The 20,033-nt window shown below is 42.2% G+C and overlaps 1 long non-coding RNA gene across 2 annotated transcripts; it reads left to right on the top strand.

Annotated features, from left to right (window-relative positions):
* The first annotated feature begins 5,809 nt into the window (after window positions 1-5,809).
* On the top strand, window positions 5,810-20,033 carry LOC119164335 (uncharacterized). 2 transcript variants are annotated; one of them, XR_012885532.1, is made up of 4 exons: window positions 5,810-5,824; window positions 6,313-6,461; window positions 15,677-15,923; window positions 19,843-20,033. It is a non-coding gene; the product is annotated as an uncharacterized LOC119164335 (long non-coding RNA). The 2 variants fall into 2 exon arrangements; XR_005108829.2 differs by lacking the exon at window positions 5,810-5,824 and having other exon boundaries at window positions 6,303-6,461.

Below are 20,033 nucleotides of genomic sequence, written 5' to 3' on the forward strand. Positions count from 1 at the left end.
ATACGAAGTCGCCGCGGAGTGCAACGGATGCGAGAGTTGCGTAATCCAAACGAGGAAGTTGGAGCGCACGATTGCAACGACAGACGCAACGCGTCTGCAAACGCACCGTTTCCTTCACCGGCGAGAGGGGCTGGCTCTCTCGCTCGTCTCGCGAAGACACGGGTTAAGTGCGGATAGACTCAGTACTGTTTCTTGTCCATGTGCACGCTACATCAGCTTTAGAACCAAATTTCAGATATTTATGCAATCCCTTAGATCAATAATATTATCTGGGGTTTTACGTCCGAACAACAGGATGTGGTTCTGAGGGACGCCGTCGGGGAGAGTTCCGGAAACTTCGACCATCTGGTGTTGTGTAACCTGCACTGACATCTCAACACGCACGACGTCACACGCTTCCACCGCAGATTTCCAAATAACAACGGAACCACTGTGGAGGACGACGTCGAATCATCAAACACGATTAGACCACTACACGAATGGCTTTCAATAGCAAGGCAACAACTTTCAAAGGAGCTCTAGAATTGAAATACAATTTCTTTAAAGGAAAGGGAGTCAAAGCTAACTAATTCAAACTTGATTCACTAATTCAGATAGTGCCTGTAAGGCTTGGAGATCTGGGCAGCCAAACAGCACAGCTTTCTATAGTCCCACGGTGTTGGGTGTGGGACAATGTTGCGGAGTGGACGCTCCGGAAGCGGAGTGAATCTGGAATCATTTCACATTTTCAGGACCTCAGAAGAAAATTGAAATGAAGGTGTGCACTCTGGAACACTGGTGCGGGAGGTCGGAGAGTTAGAATAGGAGTGGCATGCGCACACCATTCGTTAGGTGTCAGATAACTTCTTTTCACAGAGCAAACATGCACCAGAACAGTGATGCAGATGAGGATGAGCAGTCAGCGCTCCTACACCCTGGAGTTGCATTCACAGAGGAATTGAAGAGGACTTAAAAGATTTGCTGAAGAGAGTTGACAAGTCAGAAAGAGTGATTGATTTGAATTTGGGTTCTGGAGATGGCTGCGGATGAGGTGATGCCACTTGAGTAGCCGCTCGGGCAGTGGCATCGGCTGCGTTTTTGCCTCAAGAGCTGCATGAGCCGTAGCCCAAACAAATGGTGACGGGTCGGATCTGCGTACTCCCATGCGTGGACGATTTCGAAAGCGGGGTGTGAATTTTTCGTTTGCTCATTATTGTATCAGGCACCCCTGGGTCCAATGATTATTTATTAAGCCGGGACTCTGAATTTAAGGTGGCGAGTGCAATATACATCTGCTTCGCAAATATAATGCTTGGGGCTCAAGGAGTAAGACCCTGACGGTTCGGTGAATGACGACCGCAATGTACCAACTCTAACAGAGATTGCGTTGCACCACAAAAAAACAACAAGCCGAGCATCCGATAGCCACTAGTCCACTGTGACAAACCTTACACTTAAGCGCGTAAATTCTTATGACCTTATGGGGTGAAAATTTGTGCTTGACAATCACAATTGTTTTGTAATGGTATGGGTACACATACAAAGAGAAACACGTGAATGCATACACCTACCGAAAATGCCTTTCCTCTTATGTATTTACCTTCTACTGCAAAACTGACTTGGTCATAATAATTATAGGCTATAGTGATCGAGAACACCAAAATGTTAGCTTCAATACATGTTAACGTCCAAATGTGCTCCAACAATAACGTAGTCATCCGCTATTAGAAAATCTTCATGAATTTATGTAAGTCATTTGTATATAATTTGAAATCATGTCACTTTCATGAGCATGCCAAGCCTAACTCTAGAAAAAAAAACTTGTGCTTAGCATCTTTAGGCAGCAATAACTAATACCAATTGCGACTACCATTAGTAGTGACGTCAATAGTGTCAGTAATAATTATACTTTGCTCAACGAACAGCTTTCTCATGGAATGAATTATTTCCTTTCCGTGTAGCTACACGCATCTCTGATTTTTCTGTGGAACTACAGGTAATAAAGCACCTTAGGGGAAGAATCATGTTGTCAACGCACGCGAGAGGATTACATTATAGTGGAGCGTCTAAACTCAAATACAAACGCAAACAGGTGAAGTCCTGAAAACCGAGGGATCGCGTGGCTTTCAGGCGTTCAAATCATTTTAATTTTAGTTAGGTAATAATTTATTTTTAAACAAATCATTTTCCAGTGAACAGCAACGAAACATTGCGCAGCGTAAAGCAGGTTGAATTAGAGAATACCCAAATCTATCAGTATTCACAACCCTCTAGTCACTTCCTTCCTACTAGTCATTCCTGAGCTGGAGCGCTTTCGCGTAACGTTATAAAAGCGTAATTGCAAAACGTCCTGCCCCGCCTCATGTGGCAGAGACATATGCCTTGAACAGAAACGTCATTCTGTTCTGTAGAGTAGCACGTCACAGAGGACTGGTACAGGCAGTATGATTACGCAAGCAAAATAGTCAGACCCATGAAGCCTCAGGGCGCAGGGTTTTGCCCTCCCCTCATCCAGCGACACGGGCCAAACAGTTACGCTGGCGAAACACCCACACTTTGTATTGTTATACCAACCACTTGTATTGTTATACGAAGTAATGCTGACCGCTAACATTTTTAAATGCAGTCTTGCGTAGCTCTACAAAACGCTGGATTTGGAGAATACGACGTTTACTTTATGTGGGCCAACACCAGCGTAATTTACGGTTACTCACTGATACAATGCGCAGAGCTTCAACAAAACGTCCTGATCCATTTCGTAGAGATGCGTGAATTTTTTTTCCCTCTAGTAAAGATGAACCAACGTCGACGTGGCTGACAAGGAGACTATAACGTACTAACCATCCTGCTTTGCGAAATTCGCTTCTTCCTAACGATGAATGTTCCTCAAACAGTCTGTTGGCGAAAGCGTGACGACTGTCCTGTGCTTTATATGGGGTGTGTTTTTTTAAAGCCAAATTCAAAAGCCGAAACTCGGCTAAACTTCACGGTGTCATAAAGTGCGCCAAAGTACCTTTATTTTTAAAACCATATTTAATAAAAAATATATTGGGTAATTATTCAATTTAACATGAAGTCAAGAAGGCAATTTCTCATGACAGAGTCAGCCAGATTTTTCACCTGTTTAATTGAAACTGAGTCAGAGTCATTATTCCAGTGCCTCGGGAACTATCATGACCAAAACAAGCAACATGACCTCGTCTGATCTGTTTTATTTGGATCTATGGTGCTTTCTTGACAGTTCACACTTACGGAAAAAAAGGGGGTGCTGTAAGGATGACCTCGAATATAACAACTAAACGGCCAAGCTTTGTACTTCTTTCTGCCTTGTTTCTTTTCCAGCTTTGCACTACAATATCCTGTCGCTGTTTCACTTCAAGACGGTATACTTGAAATTGAATGAAGCTGAAATGCAGATATTAGGTAAAAATTATTTTTCTTCAAAAACTATTGATCTGTGACGGCATAATAAAAACTAGATACAAAGAAGACGTAGAAGTAGAAACGAATTCTCTGAAGTATTTCAAAATGCGAAGAACACGAAAGCGATGCCGGTGGTGCAGTCGTTTTAGAAATCCAGAAATAACTATTGCACCTAAGCAACTAAAAATGGCACCGATGGAAGTATAAGGAAAGTGTTAATCTAACGTCGGGTGATGTTCATATATGATTCATATGCTGCGATTCAGACTTCTGATTGCTACATCAAGCACAAATGAACTTTTGCAATCTTGAAGAGCCAGATGCGAATTTCATTGTGCAATGCTGAGGCTACTTGAGCTTAGGAACAATGCAGATTTCAGGTATTTCGCTGACATGAACACACGATTTATAATTGTTGAAGCTGGCCCGACCAGTAGAACAAAAAGAACTGCGTTTTTCTTCGTTCAAGTTAACGCGGAACCACACAGTTTTTGTCGGTACATTTTGACATTAAGTACTGCACGAATTTGAACACATGAACTTCACATCGTGACAACAACAAGTGAGTAATAAGCACAGATGATGATTCTTTGAACTACGAGCATCGTTTTGTTGGACTTGCCTGCAATTTTAGCGTTATATGGCATATCGCTGGCTTCCTTAAGAGTTGAATGACATTTCAATGTTTTTTCGCTATATTGGGAATGGCGGGAGGATCAAACACAGCTGTCAAAGGTGTTGCTAAAATCAATCCAAAGCCTCTGAAGAATTTGGCTACTGGATCTTCCTCAGACTAACTAATTTTTTTTTTCATTCACACTATCCTGCACCTCGTTTCTGCCTTCTATCTGGCGTGTTCTGTTTCTCTTGTTGCTGGCTTTTTTTTTCAAACACTCATTCCCTCTCTTTCTTCTTGCCATCTTCACTCCAAACATTTCTCCATATCTCTTCTCCCTTTCTCTTCTTCCTCTTCGTTGATGAGTGCTTCTTCGTTGAAGAGGCGATGCAACTATTTTTTAAACTCTTGCAAGCAAATAACATTGGTCAAATATCCTTGTCCTGAAAACAACGAATAGAAAAAAATTTCGCAGTACTAATTCCTTCTCTGACGAGACTAAGAGAGAAAGAATAAATAGAAAGAAAGGCGAAGAGGTTAGCCAGAATTGTAGCATCCGACAAGAATGTATAGGAGTCGGTGATATAACTCAAGGTCAACTACTACCTCTGATTGTTGCGCCTATTAAAAACTTATTGCAGTAACTCTATTTTTAGATAGATAGATAGATAGATAGATAGATAGAAATTGCAAAAAGTGGGGAAAATTGACGTCCTGTAATTCCCTTGACGGGCGGACATCGCCTGTTCCAGGCAAGGTAGTCTTCACTGTCCAAGCTGTTCAATATTGTTCCTGTGCGATTGAGCGAAATGCTAACTCTGAGAAGTGTGCGGGCCAACTGTTACTTTTTGTGATGAATGTGTGAATAATGCGTAAGCAAGTTAGTGAGCACACGTTTGATACGGCATTGGTAGGGTTGATGATAATAAATATAGGCCAAGTATGAGCCACCTACCGCACAATGTGGGGCTCATCGTATAAGTATAAGCCAGGGCATGATGAATGGAGATTACTGAATCAGGAGCTGGGTCCGTGCCAGGTAACAAAATACCAGCTATAGAAGTAGCGTTCTGTGTGTAATCTCCTTGTCCGTGTCTTCATGCACTTACCGGTCGGGATGTGTCGCAACACGGTAAAGTTCGTGCAAGTACACTTTTCAGCCGGCACCGTATTACCGTATTATCCATGCGGTAAGGCGACATTAATAGCTAACACACTGATAATATTAGAAACGAAGGGTAATTGGGAGCTGCTAGTGTTTGGAGACTGTTAGGTGAATCGTATGCAGCCCACAGCGCAACAACACGTGTCACCCATCCCAGACACGCTAATAAGAAAGTGAAATGGACCAAACGGCCAGAATTGTTGCCTTGTGAACAGCAGGTGCTCTAGGGGCAATTTCGTCACTGCCGTAGCAACATTACAGTTAATGTTGCGGATAATTGGGGAGATCCAGGTGGGTAAGTTGATGTAATCAATCACGTTCATTTGTAATCAAACTGCGAACTTTCGCAGCCTGCATTTTGGAATAAATGACAAAAACATGCAAGAAAAAGTACTGTGTAGTAGAAAAAAAAATGTCAGCACCCAAGCCTTTCATAGAGATGGGTAACCAACGAAACCAAAACGTGCGGTTGCCGACGCCGCAGATGAAACCAAAGCGCCGCTTGAGAAACCCGCTGAAAGCGGATGTCAGACCCGGCGAACGCGTTTCGTGCATTGCCGCCTTAGCGCTATTTCGCCGACGACGCTTCCTCGGTTCGCAGTTATCGCTTGTTTTCAGCTCTGGAGGCTGCTGGATCTTCGGTGCGTTGTTCCTGGTTGCGCTTCGCCTCGTGGGGCTGTTCTTGTGCCCTTACTGCTGGCAATATGGTTGATTGTGCAAGTTGGTGATACATGATTGTTTTGAAATGCGAGCGCACTACTTAGACGCGGACAGAAAGACAGGGACAAGCGCTTGTCCCTGTCTTTCTGTCCACCTCTTACTAGTGTGCTCTCAACTTCCTGGCAAAGGCTGCAGCGACAGAAAGCCCTCTCATAGTTACTCTGCTGACCCTAGCACGTTTGGATCGCGTGATCAGCTGACTGAGAAAAGGAATATGGAGGAGGCGGTATATGTCACGTGGAATACGTCACCACGTGACATATTCCTCCTTATCTGAAGATGGAACACATTCCTCTCCGTCGCGGAGGAGGAATATATCACGTGGGGACATATTTCACGTGACACATTCCTCCTCCTTCTTATGCATGCTGGCATGTTTCCTGCGCGATAACTGCTGTATATATACTAGGTCCCCCAGCTATTCCCATGAAGTGCTTTGAGAAGAGCCACATCCCGACTCACTCGCGAGGACTGCCAATATTTGCCAACGTTTCTACCACACCCAGGGCTTCTCGACCACCGTAATAACTCAGCCAAGAAAAGGCGAGCCAACTTGAGGTGAGGTGATTAACTTTTTGGGTCTAACTGTGTGTCCGTCTGAAAGCGCAGTATTGCAATCGCTTCTCTTGCGTTGGTAGTGTAGTATTTCGCTACACGATGCACAGTATTTCTACTTGCTTGCCACTGCCTGTTATCTGCTAAAAAAAGTATCAGCTTTGCCGTAAAGGCGAAGCAATGAACGCGATAACAGCAAATCGGAAGGCCCCGGTAAAATGACAAGCAGATCGAAACCTGCCCCAAGTTTCTCCCGCACAAATAACGCACGAAACGTACTGAGAAGTACTGAAGAACTCAAATAAGGGTCTTAGTTGTTAATTCACCGTGTCTGAAAAGCGTGCCCTTTTCGCAAACGGAGACTGAAACGAATGCTGTGACCTTTGCGCGCCCGGTAACCACAACAGAATCGTTCCGAAGAAAGACCAAGGCACACAAATGTATCCAGCGCAAGATAAGCGAGCTCACGCGTGAGCGTGCACCCGCCTCCCTTCTCTGCTGAGCAAAACACGCTTGCGAGATGAGATCACGTACCACCCAGTCGTGACGATCTGCCGTCGCTAGAGTGCTTTGATGCACGGGCGAAAGAGCTAGAGTGCACGAGGATGGATGGATGGATGGATGTGGCTGTACCCTTTAGATCGGGTGGCGGCTAACGCCACCTAGCCATAATACTTAGTGAACTAACCATTACATTTATCTTTTTTTCCCTTTAAATAATGAAGTTGAGGATTCGTGCTTCGCAGTGAAGGATTTAATTTTCACTCGTGCCTTGACTTTAGCCACCAATCAGATAACCTCCTTCTAGTTAAGTCTACCCGCTTAAAGTCTATTTTGCCCTCGCTGTCCCTAAATCCCAGTGCTTTGAAAAACTCTGCGCCATCATCCTGAACTATAGGGTGAAGCCCTTTACAGAACATTATCAAGTGTTCGGCAGTTTCTTCTTCCTCTCCACACGCACTGCATACTGTGTCTACCCCTTCGTATTTGGCCCGATATGTCTTGGTTCGCTGTACTCCCGTCCTGGCCTCAAACAGTAGAGAACTACCCCGAGTATTATCATAGATCCTTTCCTTGGCAATTTCCTGCTTAAAAGTTCGATAGATCTCTAGTGCGGACTTCTCAATCATGCCCATTCTCCACATGTCAGTCTCCGTTTCCTTCACTTTCTTCTTAACCGATAGTTCTTTTTGGTTTGGCCACCTGCTGTTTTTTAAGTATTTACCAGTCAACTTCCTGGTTCGCTTCCTCCATTTTGTATCGACATTCTTCATGTACAAGTAGCTGAAAACCTTCCTAGCCCAACGCTATTCCCCCATTTCTCTCAATCGCTTCTCAAATTTTATCTTGCTGCTAGCTTCCGTGCCCTCAAATGATGTCCATCCCATATCACCTTGTACTCCCTGATTTGGTGTATTCCCGTGAGCTCCTAAAGCAAGCCTACCTATTCCACGTTGCTTAATTTCTAATCTTGCTTGAACTTCTGATCTCATGCACAAGACCGCATTGCCGAACGTCAGCCCAGGAACCATGACCCCTTTTCATATTCCTCTCACAACATCATACCTATTGTAATTCCACAGTGCCCTATTTTTCATGACTGCTGCATTCCTGTTACCTTTAGTCGTCACGTATATTTCGTGTTCCCTCAGATACTCGGTCCCATTGCTTATCCATACGCCCAGATATTTGTATTTATCTGTTATCTCTAGCGTGACCTCCTGTATTCTAAGCTCACTACTTTCGTTGTCATTGAAAATCATGACTGCTGATTTTTCCTTACTGAATCTAAAATCTAACCTATCTCCCTCATTACCGCAGATGTCCATCAATCTCTGCAAATCTTCCTTGTTGTTGGCCATTAGCACTATATCATCTGCCTACATCAATGCTGGTAGTGCCTGATCAATAAGTTTTCCTTGTTTGACTAAAGAGAGGTTGAAGCCCAGTCCACTTCCTTCTAATTTTGCCTCTAATCCTTGTAGGTACATCATGAATAATAAGGGTGACAGGGGGCACCCCTGCCTAAGCCCCCGTTTTACGAGCTAGAGCGCTCAGTGCGCCATCTCGCTGTTAATGCTTGAACACGACAGTTTCCACAAGATGTGCATCGCCAGCGGTAAGTGGAAGATACAAAGAGCTTTGAGCGATGAAAGAGGTGCTCCTTCGTGGCTCAGTGGCTAACGCCTCGCACTCGCAAATCAGTGGTCGATTCTGCGTGCAGGGGTCTTTTTCTGGATTATATTTTTCTTGCATTTTCATATCCGTAGATACGTGTACTTATACTCTGACTGAACCGGCGGCAAAATTCAGCTATGAAGGTCCATAAAATTGCTATTGCAATAATAGGGTAGTTCGCGCTAGTCCTACAAGCATGAAACGTATGCGGAGCTAGGCAGTCTTCTATGTTGGTGTTTGGTTTTCTGTGGCTTTCTTTCTCTCCTGTTTTCTTTTACAGTTCTTTGTGTGGTTTTTTTCTCTATATTTCCAATCAATATAGATTTTTCTTCCTACTTTTCTTCTCTCTCCTTCTTGTCATTTGCTTCATCTTAAACTTTTATACATCGTTTGTCTTAGCGAGTTGGCCTAGACATGGTAGAAATATCCGGAAGTTATATCATCATCCAGGCGCTTGATACATAAGAGAAAGAAGGCTGCTTTTTAGCTGGAGAGCAGTCAGTGCACTGCAGCTGGTTATACTACATGCGGTTCTGCCTTTAGTGTACTGTAGCTGGTTACACTATATGCGGTTGCGCCTGCGTTACAATAACGGACGACGGCAGCATGCGACAGCCTATCTGCTTGAAGTGCTAAGCACCTATTGAAATGTATCGGTGAATTGCAAGACTGGTTTAGGGGCCACAATGGTTGTCTGCCTATTGTGCTTATTCAATCTCAACTATTAACCGCGAATAACAGTCATGACCCAGTAGTTTAAGTATTCCTAAACTTGCAGTCAAAGAAGTCAATCGTATGCGCGTCCCCACGAGGAGATAGGCTCAGGCACGACATGTTTAGCAGGGGCTCTTTTGTATATTTCACCAGAAGTGACCGTATCTATGAGCTGCTCTTTATTATTTAGTTGGTGACCGATGGCACCGTAAACGCGCTAGGAGTAGAAGGAATACAGTCTTTCCTCTTTGAATATTTATTGATTTCGCTCCTCCTAGAGACACATAGACAGTCCGGTTGTTTATGGGCACTAAAATTGAAAGTAGTTCCATAAGTTCTATGCTGCCTCGATTTTTTCATCGTAAAACCTATACCAGCTCTGCCACACAGGTCTACAGTAAGCATGTCTCTAATTTACAAAGCGGTACTTTTGGTGAGTGAAGCACTTCGGTTCGTGTACTATTTATTTTCGAAACGGTTCCTTTTTGTAAGTATTTATGAATGCATTACAAACTTCTAGGCCACTATACTTATTGAACGAGAATGATTAACAAAGCTGATGATCCAACTACCTCTTTTCGGATTTCTTGAATAGATGCATAAATGTAGAGTTTCACTGAGGATAGCGGTATGTCCCGACACGCTGTCTCTGGGTGGAATTGGCACCTTCCTTGCTATGTTCGTTGGCACTTGTTACGTTCCACACGCATGTAAAAGACCATGGCAAAAAGCACTCATGGCACGCAATTTTCGACAAAGATAAATTTCTTTGGCTGTTCAAATCTTCGCGTCGTCTTTATTTGTGTTCTCCTAGTGGCTTATTTTCACCTAGAAATGAACCAGGCCATCTTAGGAAGCCATCTTTGTTTATACATGTCTGTCTCGGGCCATTAATTCATACTTCCCAACTATATTCTTTTCCCTCAAGCCGTTATGTCTAGCCAAGCGGCTGACACTCGCTCTTAGGGCGAGGGGGATTGGGGGCAAAGTGGCAAACTCTCACTACCCCCCTTCTCTCTATTTAGCATACCGAAACCTAACGTTTTCCATATGGTGAACCCTTGGCGAGCTCTATTGACGACATAGTTACGACGCACAATAACGCATACCAGCTATACACGCGGCGACAAGTTGTATTTGCGAATAGCTGACATCGCACCGCAATGAGCTCAGCGAAAGTCGAAGCGAGATAAGCATTCGCAAGCAGTGAAACTTGATGCCCTTCTTATCAGCGCGACAAGCAGTTCACCATATTATCGTTTCACTTGGCAGATAGATCTTAAAATCTTCACTCAACGCTTCACCTTCACTTGAGGAAGCCGATGGGAGCGCCGTGTCTAAGCACGGCAATCACTGCATATTAGTGATAATCTTCCGCGATTCTTGAGTAGCGCAACGTCATTTTCAGCCGAGCGGTGGCGCAGTGCTCAACTCTGTCAAGTGAAGGATGGAAGTCGAGTTGAGGAGCGTTTGTGAATACCGTGGTCGGTGTTACACAGGCCTAGCCCGGACACCAAATGACCTGAGACGGTCGAAACAAACGTATTCACTGAAGCACCATTCGTCACATACTAGATAAGCTCTCCAAGCATAGCCCTCTGTGTGACTGACGGACACCAGTGGCTCCAGTCAATATTTTCTGTACTGGTACGCCCAAACGATACTATCTAACACATTCGTTTACTCGCTCCGACTACCATAGCCCTGCCAGGACGAGAGGTTGGATGGTACGGAAGAATGTCTCGAAGGCTATGAGCGTGTCACCTGATTCAGCAGTTGGGAGAAAATACAAAAAACTTTTTTACAATACCTTTTTTCGCATTCCGATATCAGCACGTAAGTAGATTTTTTTTTTAGAATCACCTTGCTTCGTTTGTGGTCGTGGGTGTACCTCCCACGCCAGCTACATTGACTAGTAACGCTTCTTTAGACTGTGGTAAACTGGCGAAGGCCACTATTGAAAAGGACCAGTGGAACAAATAAATAGCGTTGATGTACGCTGATGACATGCGCCGATTCTTCCTTGGAGCCCACCCAATCATGACCGAGGAAACGTTGCTGCGCCTCTGTGTGCTGTAACGTGCTTTAATTTCTCCCTTTATCTCTCTCTATCTCTTTCTGTATACCTACACTATCATAAGCGGCAGTCCTCAGAATCGATGCTGGGTCCATTTTAATAAGACGGCGATGAGACGCGAATGGCAACTGCAGTGGTGCAGTAATGACTCACTGAAGCAGAATAGTCAACGAAGCAGTTTCAACAGCAGATAGACTAGAATGAAAACATGACAGCTGTTCCGAATGAAACTAGGTGGTGCAAACTACATCGGTCTTTCCACATGGTGTTGTTGTTTGAGTAACTTCATCATTAAAAAAAACTAATTCCTGATAATATTCTCTCCTAAAAGAGCCAACCCCGTATGCATATGATCGGAAGGAAGGAAGGAAGGGAAATAGGAGGAAAAGAACGGCAGGGAGAATAACCAGCCTATAGGCAGCTGATTTGCTACCCTGCGCGTGAGAGGGGGATGGGGGAGACGAAAGATAGAGAGGGGAGGCACAGCTGTGGCTCAGCGGTGCATATGATCGCACTTGCCATTCGAACATGCAGGGTTGTTCGGCAAGATGAACTTCCGGCCAGGAGAGGATCCAGCCACTCATTTTAAGAGGAGCGCTAACCTAAAGTAACACCGAAAAGGCGGCGTGGTCATGACTTTTTGTTTTTACTAGCAGAAGAACGCTCCATAGCATAAGTAGGGTTAATGTATGCTGACAGTGGCTGCACTCATTTGTCATATTTGGTCACAGGAGGTGGACTCCAAGCACTAAAGTAAGGGATGGGGTGGTGTCACTGACTTTTTTTAAAGGAGGGAGGGGGCGATCGCTTCTACTACCCCTCTCCTCCTCTCGATCCGCCACTGCTCCCAGAAACTATCAGTGAGATATCATTTTGCCGTTGGAGAAAGACAGTGATTACTTCAATCTTGTCGGTTGAGAACTACCGTGAATAACGTATTAGGAAGAACATCTTGAAAGAAAAAAGGGAGTCTTGGAAGGCTGTATTACATTTATGCATATAACTAAAATCAAACTACTCTGCTTCGCCTGAGCGAGTGCAAGGATCAAAAATTGCATTTTCCTCAAACTTGTTTTGCCCAGTTAGAGCATCTCCTAATCAATTCAAATATGCATCTGTTCTTGAACGAGCATCATTTTATATTTGTTACATTTCTCGTTATTTCAGTATGAGTTAGAAGGTGGTACAGAGAATCTGTATGGTTGATTGCTTTCAGAGCAAGTTCTTTCTCGCAATATGTCCTTATTAGCTGCTGCACATACTCACACAATCATACAAATTTTATGCTGCTCAGTACTTGACGCAAATGTTCGTAAATAGATGAACAAAAAAAAGTCATGTATTAGTTTTGCCACCACTATATTTCTTTACACCTTTGTCACGTTTGGCTATTGACAAGTCCAGTTTCTTGAATTTTTTGCACACAACTACGCTGAGAGATGGCCAAAAACAGAATATTTTCATAAAATAATTTGTTAAATAAACACTAGGATTGTGCTGTTAAAGAGAAACAGCAAAGAACAAACAGGTCAAATTTATTAATTGAATATAAACACTAATTGAATACAAGCAATGGAGCGGCGAAGTTCAATTTGTAAACGAGTTGGGAAACACTTATTAACGGAATTTATTGACAGTTTGAAAAGCTCCACTGTCTTGTTTCATATTTTTTTTCGCATAAGCTTTGTCCTCTTTCTTTTTCAAAGTGCACGGCTGTAACAAATATACACATGAAATAAAACCATTCAGCCTTGAACAGGTTGAAAACTCAGACGAACTCTTAACAAATTTAGTGCCGTTAGAAAACAGCGCAATTTGATGAAAAGTAGCGCCCGAAGAGTTTTACTTCATCTCATATAATGATCATAAAAAACAATGCTCCACATATTTTCGCAGAGACTGTGCACATCGCTCTATGAAACTGCATGAGGCAGGATGACGACATAATCGATAAAGACATGACCACAACAACACAATTACCGTTAGGCTAATGCACAAAGTTTTAACCAAAGCAACGTGAGTGCTCTCCTAATGAGCACTTTAACGTAAATGTTTCTGCCCTAATACGAGGAGCAGGGAATTCAGTTACTAATTTGCTGCCGTTCTCAGTGGTGTTGCTGGCATTAGCTATTGTTCTTCAGCAACAAACACTTTTAGAAGAGATATTTCATTACCAAGCTATGACATGAACAGACTAGATGTTAATTTCCCTCCTTGGTAGCCACCAAGACCTAAAGTACAGTTGTAAGTCGAGGCAACAGTATCTAGAAGGGACATGTTCATGACATTTACAAAGTAGCTGGCACTATTCTATATTTATACCTATACCTGCTGTATATTCACGTGTATACAGACCATTCTCATCATGCGAATTCATCCTCTTCACCTTTTGTGAGCAATTCATGGAAGTATAGCAGACACTTTAATTATGTAGACTGACATTGCCTAATGTTTTGGAACTGCTTGTAGTTGTATCGGCCTTGCGCTTTATATAACACCCATAAAAAGGGCGCGAAAATGGGTCATATTTAGTGATCGACAAACCCTAGTGCATTCGCTGAAAAAGAAAAAAACCTTTTCTAAACACTCTCTCATTATATGAGACCCCAAAAAAACACACAGAAGCGAAAGTGGCGAACAACGCGATCGCATTTCAATGCATACCACGTCACTGCAGCATTCTAGAGAACGCTGCAGAGGATGCCACAGCAAATAGAGCCCACAATAACGAAGCGACAGCTACCCCTCCAATCTCACGCATGAAAATTCCTGCGTTCCTTAGACACCCAGATAACTTGTAGTGTCACCAAAGAGAAATGCTTCAATGAACAGTCTAAAAGTTCACGCTTATATTTAATGGACCCTTGCATATGACTACCCCTTCCATCGCAGTTGATAGAAAATAGGGGATTCGACACATTGATTCACCGACTACGACACTTCCTGGACAGGATAGAAGGTGCCTCTAAAAGGTTGTTCCTGTGGCCACCCTGATGAAGTTGTACATCATCTCCTTCTCGAATGCCAGAAATATGAGAAATAACGCAAAGTATTACGAGCAAGTTTGCAACTTTCAAACAGGAGGCCTTTCACAGTGAAATAACTACTATGTTCATGACCAACTGAAGGTTTCCTAATAAACGCACTTGCCGCCTTCAAGAAGTTTCTTGAAGAATTTAATATTTTACGGAAGTGTTGGTCCACTATACACGACGTTTCGTTTCCTTCATACTAGATAAAGTGTGCAGTATTGAGAAAGTGTGTATAATATTATGTGTAAACATTTGTCTCAATGCGAACGTTCCGTGTTAAACTTCTTCACATGTGAACTTATTATAGGTATCTGAACTGTCATGTGATGTGAACTGACATTTTGTCTGAAACTTGTTTACATATGAACCTATTGGCCGTATCTGAACTGTCATGTGATGTAGAGCTGCGGGGCACTTTCATATCGTATGCTCCACTGCCTTGAATTTTGACCACCTAATGTTTTTGTTGCGACATATTTTGTTTGCAAAGTAGAAGGAGTAGCCGGTGCCACCATAATGGTACTAACCTCTCCTGTTTGTTCATTTCAATAAATATGTTATTAGTCTTCCTCGAAGAAATTTATACCTATTCAAGGAAAAAGAATAGGAAATTTAAGTTGTCTATACATTTGCTCATACTTTGAAGGACATTAAAAGGCTTGTTTCTTAGCTCCTATATTGTCAAAAGTATTGAAAAAGATAAAATAGGGAAATGACATCACACGAAAGCGAACGCCCAGCTCACACAAAATAGACAGTAGCAACATAAGGTTTGTATACGGAAACATTCTAAATGTGAATGCGTTTACAATTAGCAAATAAATGATGTAAATTTATCAGAGATATTTCGCCGCCTGATTCTGAAGGTTTTTCAGCATGGCGTCAAAACTATTACCGAATCTGTAACAGCGCTTACTAAATGAAGTAAAAGTTGTATAAACCAAAGTTACAAACATTTCTCTGGGATCACAGTTCGAAAATTGAATAAATCGTGCTGGCAGGTTTCGGATGTACCTCACAATGTCATTTTTGTGACGTTATTTCTATCACACTAAAAACGCTTGCAAAGTGTGCAATAAATTGGTAGCAGTTATTCAGGTAACCAATTAGAGTCAGTGTTTGATTACCTTAAAATTTTCTAAGTGATTGTCACCTCAAGGACATTCACAAACTTTCATTGTATTTCCTGTATGTTTCAATTCCTGTTTCACTGTTAGCAAGGGGAGCTTCTCTGTGACAAGAGCGAAGGCCACGATGGGAACCATTAGCTCCACGGATCGTCAAAAGGCCCAGGATTCGACCGGGGCTGCTGCCGAATATTGCCTTAATGCTGCCTCAACAGTTTCAACTGTTGCGGGACCACTAGGCATACCGGTAGCGATTGGAATGTTAGTGGCCGGCGCTGGAGCAGCTGTTGCCAAGGTTGCAGTTTCAGCTTTGCCAGGTGATGAGGAGGAGTAGCAGGTCAGTGGCATGCAATAAACTATAGTCATTAAAACTAAATAATAAACAAGTTTCTTACTTAGAACAACTATTAGTAAATAGTACTATGTTCGAATAGGAAGTGCAGTATAGAATAACGACAAAACTCTGGCTCGGGGAACGTTAAACCCCACAAATTAATCATCAATCTGGCGAAGGGACCTTTAACTTATGGATTCAACACTGTATAAAAACTTGTGACTAACTCTGTGGAACACATTAATGCAGCGCCCGAGGGAAAACTTAGCCCCTCAAGTGATATTGCGTTGACATCTTTCTTCCTCATCGACTTAGTGCGCCTTGCATCATGTACCACGCAGTATAAAAACCTGAATGATTTCTTGCTCTGACAGTAAAGAACGAGTCAGAAATGGCACAGCGTATACTTGACGCTATCAGGTTCAAAAGGTTTTGTAAGCATCGCACTTGTGGTTTAGGTGTCAAGCCTGAAAGAAGAGCGTAGCTGAAATACCTTGCTTGCTTATCTTACTCTTTGTTACTTGTATCTCATTTTTATGTGTTTTGTACTACTTCTTTTTCATCTATCTATTTATCTTGATGTCTCGCTCATTTTACTTCATTTGTCATCCTTTCATTTTTTTGCTTTTTTTTCAATTTCTCAGTATCTTCGGTATATCTCTTTTTTTCTATTTGTGTATGTTTTCTCTACGCCATCTTCTTTGTTCCTTTGTAACTCTTGGATTTCTTCTTTGACTTTCTTTCTTTCTTTCTTCCTTTCTATCTTTCTTTCCTTCTTTCTTTCTTTCTTTCTTTCTTTCTCTTTAGCGTTCTCTTTTCTTCTCTTTCTATGATGCTCTCTATTTTTCATTTTAGCTTTCATGTGTTATTTTTGTTTGTTTCTGTCTGTTTATATCTCTAGTTCAATGTCTTTCTATCTTGGTATTTTACTTTAAATTTCTTTGCAAACCAGACACACTCTGATGGCATAAATACACTTCAAATACGAAGCATTTTTTGCGTATTGTAAGCACTTTTGACATCTATCTATCTATCTATCTATCTATCTATCTATCTATCTATCTATCTATCTATCTATCTATCTATCTATCTATCTATCTATCTATCTATCTATCTATCTATCTATCTATCTATCTATCTATCTATCTATCTATCTATCTATCTATCTATCTATCTATCTATCTATCTATCTATCTATCTATCTATCTATCTATCTATCTATCTATCTATCTATCTATCTATCTATCTATCTATCTATCTATCTATCTATCTACGTAGCCGCCTACTTTTGGGTGCTCTCGTGATTACCGTGTTAACTTGGGTAAAGGAAATTTGTGTAAAAGGGCAAAATGGTCTCTCTATCTATCTACGTAGCCGCCTACGTTTGGGTGCTCTCGATATTACCGTGTTAACTTGGGTAAAGGAAATTTGTGTAAAAGGGCAAAATGGTCTCTCTATCTATCTACGTAGCCGCCTACATTTGGGTGCTCTCGTGATTACCTTGTTAACTTGGGGTAAACGAAAATTTGTGTAAAAGGGCAAACTGGTCTCTCTATCTACGTAGCCACCTACTTTTGGGTGCTCTCGTGATAACCGTGTTAACTTGGGTAAAGGAAATTTGTGTAAAAGGGCGAAATGGTCTCTCTATCTATCTACGTAGCCACCTACATTTTGGGTGCTCTCGTGATTACCGTGTTAACTTGGGTAAAGGAAATTTGTGTAAAAGGGCAAAATGGTCTCTCTATCTATCTACGTAGCCACCTACTTTTGGGTGCTCTCGTGATTACCGTGTTAACTTGGGGTAAACGAAAATTTGTGTAAAAGGGCAAACTGGTCTCTCTATCTATCTACGTAGTCGCCTACTCCTCGGTGCTCTCGTGATCACGTACATGACTTGGTAGAGCAATATTGACGTGGGAGTCCGTCGCGGTCTGTGCGGCAGTTACAGTGCTTGCCTGCTGACCAGATGTTCACAGGTTCGATGAATAGACAATGCTAATTGAAGAGAATTCCAGATCACTGTAAACCTGCTTTACATTGTGTATATCCTATGTATCTTTTTAAAAGTTCAAAGTGAATTACGTTTATTGTATTGTTGATGTGTTGGAATCTGGATCTTACTAGAGTAGTATTGTGATCTCTCCTCCACCCCAACTGTAATGCCATTACTTTCTGTGGGTGCTGTGATGAATAAAATGAATAAATATATACACCATGGTAATTTACAATGGAGAGTTTGAAAAAGGTGACAAGTCGGGAGAAAGTTTGATCATATCCTGACCACCCTTGGTGGCCTGGTGGTTGTGGTACTCCACTATTCCCCCGAAGGTCGCGGGAGCGAACACCGGCAGCAGCAGCCGAATTTCGATTGAGCCTAAAACACCAGAGGCCCGTGTAGTTATATTTGGCTGCACATTTAGGAACCGCTGTTGGTAGAAATTTTTGGAGCCCTCAATTATGGCGTTTCAAGCTATCAGATAAAAAAAATCACAACACAAATATATTGTTGAAGGCGTTTTTCCCGTGAGCATTCCGTGATTAGAGACAATGAACCATCTATAACGCGGTGTAAACTGCAATTATCCTTAGAAGATAAAAAAAACTGACAATCATATCTCTCTGGTCACGACATAACCAACAAGTAAATTCTTGCACGTTCTCAAACCCTTCTTTGAAAATTCTTGCGCGTCCTCGAACCTTTCTTTGACATCAGTCGAATGCACCGATATATACCTGCAAACGCAGTATGCAGGTGTGCACCACAGGTGATTGACAGTTTATTTCTACGCAGACATGGAGTGGCGAGTGGTAGTTTGAATACGAGAGTTTAAATAATTTGCTCGACAAATGCAAGTACTATAATTCACAATACCAGCCGGAATCGAACTCAATCATTTGGCAGGACAGTTACGTAATCTACCACCTAGCCATGCATGAAGTAGAAACTGCCTTTGGAAAATACTCTATGTGGCGTGACAAATGTTGGTGCACCGTAACTGTGGCAGCAGTACTGGCCATCTAACTTTATGAGACAGCAAGAAACACTTTTTATAACTCCCAGGAGTGAGTCATTACGTTGGCATAACGTCAACTGTGATTTAAGAGTTGGCACCACTTTTATAGCAGTTCAATAAAGAGCCCTTCTGCATTCTTATATTACAGTAAGCTATATTCAAGCGCTGCTTGAATGGAAGTGCTGATGTAACATCATACCATAAGTTACCCTTGAAACGCCAGTGTTGTCGACGTTCCCAGTTAGGCCACCATGTGCACACACCTGCCATACGCTTACCAAAACACGTCAATACACCACGCAGCGCTTCAGTCGAAGCTAAAAGTTGCAGCATTGACAATTACTCGCTGGCTGCTTCCCATGACACTGATATCCGCACCCCATGGGCTCTGCCATTTTTTTATTTTACTTCAAATTGTATGTAAATTGATAAGAAGGTGGCGTACGGATTTCAGAAATAGTACTGTTCTTCGAATGCTAAGCTTTGCCAATGATAAGTGATCCCCAAAAGCAAATCACAATGCCTCCATATTTTGTATGGAAACTGTGCATTACTACATTGTTTCGAAATTGTTTGTTACTTTATGCGTGAGAATGTATAAAAAAATAAAAGGAATATTTCACAATAGAACAACATTACACGTGTTTATTTTTATAAAAACAGGTAACATAAAAAATGCTACTGTATTAGATTAACGTAATAAAGAAAGAAAACATGTAAATTTAGTGGAGTTTTCAAGTTGTGGGGCACGCCGTCAGGTACCGATGCAATTTATTGCAAATATTTTGAGGGCAACTTATGGTTTGTGTTACCGTGGAAGCCTGTTTAGAATGAATAAAAACACAGCGTTAAAGTATTTAACATCACGAGGAAGTAAGTCTTTGCAACTGGTCTTTTCAACTTTGCAGGAATGCGTGCAACCGAATCCTGTGATTGGCACGGCAAGGGCACCTCCAGAAGACAATCTGCTGGTTATTTTTCTTAAAAGCAGCATGTACTGTACCGAGGCCAGTAGCGCTAATCAACTGCACTGGCGGTAAATTTTAGCCAAGAATTGAAATTGGTTATCTTATGAAATAAACTACGTTTCAGCAATGTA

This window comes from Rhipicephalus microplus, chromosome 8 (genome assembly GCF_043290135.1).
Source record: "Rhipicephalus microplus isolate Deutch F79 chromosome 8, USDA_Rmic, whole genome shotgun sequence".
In the NCBI taxonomy this organism is placed as follows: domain Eukaryota; kingdom Metazoa; phylum Arthropoda; class Arachnida; order Ixodida; family Ixodidae; genus Rhipicephalus; species Rhipicephalus microplus.